Raw genomic sequence first — 6,000 nt, forward strand, 5'->3', positions numbered from 1 at the left:
TTTCAAGGACTTGGCCATCCCGAGATGTGGCCTCCTGGTGCGGTTGCTACTCTCCTGCTACAGGCTCCATTCGTCTTTGATGGGGGTATACTTGCTGGTTGTCTTTTTTTAATTAATTTCAAATTCTCTTCTGTTCCAAGTGCTTCCATTGGGGTTTTGTTCTTCTCCCCCGCCCTTGATCTCCACCTCCTCTCACCAGCTTTCTCATCTTTCACACTTTGTTCCATTTCTCCTTCATTTCCCTCATTCAACCTATATTCCCTTTCCTTTTAGACTTCGCCACCTTTTTCCCCACCGGCCTTGCTCTCACCCCCTCTGTCCTCCCCAGGAGGGAGCCCTGGGAGCAGCCGCTGCTCCGGGCACGGGGCTGGTAGCTCATCTGCACCCGGGGCTACCCAGAAAACCAACGCCAGCCAGAGGGAGGAAAGATGCTCCTGGGGAAGGACCTGTACGTTAGCCTCACACCAGCATCACTTGTTAAATAACGAGGGGAAAGAAGCACCCGTTACACAGCCATAGCCTTGGTTTTCTGAACCAAGCGGTCACCTGGAAAGATGAGACAAGTCCACAGGAGACATAGCTACCACCACTTTCTAGACCGCTCCGGTTTGTAAGCCTCAGACCAGCAAGGAAGTTTTTAAAGAGGGCTTCAGCTCTTTGGAAGCAAACTTAGCTTAAGGAGAAAAGAAAACATCCTCTGATTTGAAATGAAGAAGCTGTTTTGGGAGGGTGCCCCCCCCTTCCCCATCTCCCCTCTCGGGGCCTGCACACTCTCCCTGTTAATCCCCGGACCCGTCCCCGACCTGCGGAGAGGCTCAGCCCTGGCAGAGGCTCCACCGTGCACACAAGAAGTAATGACGCTACCACGCTTCCCTGCTGCAGGGATTTTTGTTTCTGGTTTGGCAGGGCACAGGGTAGCTCTGCCCTTGTATCGCTCCCTGCCCTGGCAGAGCTGAAAAACATCTACCACTGGTGAGGGACTGCGGGGGGCTGCGAAGCCCGGCTGCTGCAGGGACAGAGGCATAAAAACACGGAGACACCAAGTAAATAGCAAATGCATGCTCTCTGCATGCTGTATATAGCACGTCGGAGGGTTTTGCTGGGTAATTATTTAATTAAGTGATATGGGAGAAACAAGGAACCAGCAGAGCGGGGAGGAAGATCACCTTCTGTTTGATTCACGTGGACACGATAGATGAAATCCAGCACGTCCCTGCAGAAAAACAGGCGATGATGTTGTCTGAGACGGGGCTTTACACGCAGCTCCTCCATTCACCCTGCAAGGCTGGTTCCCCCCGGGAACGGGCAGATGATACAGCTGGCCTCATGCCCAAAGAATAACACTGCAGTCTTGTTTTTAAGGCCTTCCAGACCAAAAGGCAGGGCTGGTTCAAGCAAGTGTCAGTGCGTGATCCTCTCCTCTCCCCCATCACTGCAGCGGGAGGTCAGCTGTACCCAAAACCCTTCTGAAGAAAGAGGTGACAGACCATTAATTGAAAATCCACATTAAACAGAAAAGAGGAGGAGATGGTTGCGGGAAGATTGGGGCTATTGAGAAGTTTTCTTTCAAAAAAATGTCAAATGAGCTTTTTTTTTAATGCAAAATTTTACACAGTCCAAGATTATTCCAGATTTCAAGTGGAAAATACCCAAAAAACCAGATCCCATAGTAGATAAAGTCTGAAAATTTTCAAATCTCCCTGGCAGGAGAACAGAGCCTCCCCTTTCCTCCTCCTTTCTTCCCCACTAAAATAACACAAACAACTGCAAGTAAATAACCAGAAAACACCTTTTCTTCTGTGTTTCTTTTTCCTTCCGTTATCATACCTTTGCAGCCGGAGTATGGAGACGGAGCGGCCACCCCAGCTGCCCTGGCTTGCCGCACGTCACCTCGTCTCTTGCAGCAGCTTTGGTACCCCCAAACCTAATTCCTTGTGGAAGAAACGAAACCAGACTATGCGCCCAGCGGACGATATTCCACCGCCGACAGGCGTTCAGGCCGTAGGGTCGGAGCAGAGGTGGTGCAGAGCGAAGTCCCATACAGATGCCAAGTCCCTGGCACTGATCTCACCTAGGGCAGGGGCAGCCGGGACGGCGGCGGCAGGACCTGACCCAGCCGTCCTGCCTTCGCACCAGGCAGAAGAAAAGAGGATGTGGGGAGGCTTTTTACTACTCCTGGGCAGTATTTGACATCACGGCCAGAGGTTCAGTGTATCACTGTCTGCCAGAGCAACTCCCTGGTCCCCCTGGACCAGCCTCTTTCCTGGTGAAAAAACCTCCCTCTGGCCGAAGCCAACAGGTACAGAAGATTTTTAGACCTTTATACGCCTCAGCAGGACTCCTCAGATGACTGCAGACAATATTGTATCTTCTTTTTGACAGCATTTCTTTTACAGGCGTTTCTTGTCGATACACCACGTTCAGCCAGGAGAGAATACAAAACTGCTGGAAGGCTCCGCATTGGGCTGCAAGTCCCTGAATGCTTCACTTTAATATCTGGGAATAGTTTCCTTCAGGTTTGAACAGATCCAGGAAATTCTGTGTACCTGATACATAGCTTGTTCTTCATTGGCTTAGCAAAAATACTAGTGTCGAGTCTCTTCAGATATTGTCCTGAAAATCCTACTTACTTATTACTTCTGCACAGCACTGAATTAACAAAAAAACAAACAAGTTTACGACTGATCTGGTGACTTTAACGCACCGGTGCAGCTCCTGCAGATGACCATACCAAAGCTTAAAACCAAAGTCAAATCGGAAAGTATCATTAAGGATACAGAACTCCCCATCAAACCTTTCTGTCCTTATTCCTTTACACACACGGACGTTAGTGTAATTTTCATAACTAAAAGGGCAGGGTTAAGGCTGCACATTCAGTCTGATCTCGATCTCCTCATTACTGAATGCCAGATTCCTTATTTTAATATTAGGTTTATTTTTCAAGTAGATAAAAATAGTTGCTCATTCTGCAGTGTGCAGCGTGGGGGCAGTTTAAGGCATTTTTTTCCCCAGTTACTGGGGTTTTCGCCAGCAGGCAGCAATACAGCCACAGCCGCCATCCCCGCTGGGGCTGGTTTTTCCCCAAAACATCCAAGTTCAGTGTCACCTGTACATTTGTTACTAAATCTTTAGCATCAGACAGATTTACTTCTTCATTCGTCTGCTTCTCTCGCTCGGGTTTTTTAACCTCCTCCTCTGCAGCCATCATTTCAGAAGTTGGATGTGGTCTTAGCTCCAAGTTTTGGATGAATTCAGTTGACTTCAGAGCATTGAGAATTTTATGAGTAGTCAGGTTGACATGTATCTGCGGCTTAAGAGGAAAAGAGTCAGGTGAGCGCATGAGTGCCTATGCAATACGTATGGATGTAGCTACACTGCCATCTGGCAGCGTTTGGGAACAAAAGCAGTCTCAGATAAAGTAGCGATTTGGCTAAACCTCGCTTACGCGTCCTTGGCTCAAGCAGGAGCCTGTCCTGGACGTGCCGCTGGTCCCGTGCCGAGCCTGGAAGGGCAGCATCCACGCGCCAAAGCTGCTTTACATCGGATTTCTTGCAGCTATTTCTCTCTGGCTAGGCCTGGTCTTGAAAGAATTTTGAATTCTTTCCCGTAGTCGTGGTACCACACTGGAAGCTCTGCGGGACAGCTGTGCTATTATTTTCATCACCTACATTTGCTCAAAAAGCAAACAGTAATCGGCACTAACGATTTTTTGCCAGATTTCCATCGGCACGCCAAACCAATCGCTTGGATTGCCAGCTGAAGCCAGAGGCCACAGTATTTAGCGCTGGCGATTTTAAAGGTAAATAGGTGCTAAGAAACGGTATCATGATTAACAGCAACGTAGGGAGCTCACATTTATCTGAAATAATTTTAAAAACCCCCACAACACAAAACACTTGGGCATTAATGGTTCACCTGACTGAGTCGGAGCTGTTGTCAGTGTGGTACGTTAATTGCTTTCATTAGACATAAGTTCATGGTATGGAAAGGGAGAACACTCCGGAAGTGTTTCCGGGAGAGGGGGTTGCAAGTGCAGTATAGAACTCTGAAAAGCCTCTCCATAAAGCAATAACGAATTAATTTAAGCTTTTCCTAATTCCGCCCAATAAGCAGTCGATCTCTTGCAGCATCTATTTTGCCCCTGCAACGGGCATCACGGTGCCGTGTCCCTGCCCGGCACGGCCCAGCTCCCTTCCTAATGAACAAAAACTCGTTACAAGGCGTGCCTGGCGTAAATAGAGCGTCTCTCTTACAGGCTGCTGCAAAACTACACTAGAGGTCATGGTGTTCTCCCAATTTCTGTTTTGTTTTTATAAACTCAGAAAACTGTGTAAGCTGCTGAGAACTGTACGTTGGTAAAAATGAAGTATTTTCTTTTTGTTAAGCCCAGGCGCTGGACGGCAAATGGCTCTGCAGTCCAGCGTGGGGAAGCTACCGACTGCCGACCGTCCCCCAGCTGCGTTCAGCTTGCGCCTTGCTGCCATAAATATTACTGCCTCTTCAGTTCTACCCAGGTAACTGGAAAATGGTTTTATTGCAGCAATTCCTACGGCCTAGGCACGCAGTGAAAACCGAAGAACCGGGGGAGCCGAGAGCGAACACGCCGGCACCGACACCGAGCCCTGACGCTGACTTCCTTCTGGAGACTCCGAACAGGACTGGGATTTTACAAGACAATAATAAATACAGAAACGGAGAGCTTCATATAGGAAAAGGAGTTAGTTAACCTTTATTTCATTTCTCCATGGTCCCAAACTTGACAGACGTAGAAAAATATCCTTGAGTCTAGTAGACAAATTTACCAACGCTAAATAGCCCTTGACTCTGACCGTTTGGGCCATTCTAGATATATTTGTACAAGCATTACTTCAATTTTTTTTTTTTTTTCCCCAATAAAAGGTTTTGCTAAACTATAAACAAGAAACTACAGAGGAAAAACTTGATCTACCAAAGCATGCATATGAAGGGATCTTCCAAAACTTTAAATAAAAAAAACTCAAGAAAGCAAAACAACCTTGAGATGCATTTGGAGGAGAAAACAATTTAAAACAATTTGAGGAAAAAATAAGTAACTAAAGACAAGTCAAAGCAAATTCTGTAAACTATCTGTGGATAAGTTAAAACATCTATGGCACAACTTTTCACAAAAAAAAATTAAGGTGAAGACCAACATTTTATATAAAAATAGCTGAGCAGGCTTCTAAGGAAGGAAATAAGCATTTCTCATGATGACTCTGTTAATACAAGATTATAAATACCCTTATATATACAGGAAAAAAAATCAATACAAATGTATGGAATATTTCACTAGGTATCAGTCTTTCAAATAAGCCAAGAGCGTATGTCCTGGACCATTGTGGAGGTACTTCAGTTGAAGATTTGTAGTAGTTTCTTTGCTACACGTACTGATACAAATAATAAAAATGCAATATAAATATTGATTTTCACAGAGAAACTCAGTAATACACTCAGGTTACAAAGCTTAACGAATTGGCCCAGAAAGAAATGAGGCAAGTTTTAAGATAGTCAATTATCTTATCTTTTATAGGCTAAGGAAAACATCCAAGTTATACAATAATATTTAAACTTTCGGAATATTTTTTTTAAATCAAACCAATACCTTTAGTGAAACTAAAGCAGAAATTAACAAGGCAGAAGATTCATTATCTCTTCATAAATACAGCAGTTTGTCTGTTTGCCAAGATCACTTAGAAATACCGTTATTATGGGCATTTTAATAAATTTCCAAGCCTAAAAGTTATCCCTTTTGCAAGGAGTTAAACTATAAACAATATTTCTATGGATGTATTTGACTAAATTTCAAAACTATGTAATCAATATATAGTAAGACATAAAAATGAGAGCAAATAAAATATATTTTAGAAGAATTACATTAATATTTTAAGGGAAAATACCTTTTTAGATGCTAGTATGATGATCAAGTTCAGTGTATCTGTGCACATTACAAATATGCACACGTGTATTCACACACACTCAGTA

Source organism: Ciconia boyciana, chromosome 12 (assembly GCF_034638445.1).
Source record: "Ciconia boyciana chromosome 12, ASM3463844v1, whole genome shotgun sequence".
In the NCBI taxonomy this organism is placed as follows: Eukaryota; Metazoa; Chordata; class Aves; order Ciconiiformes; family Ciconiidae; genus Ciconia; species Ciconia boyciana.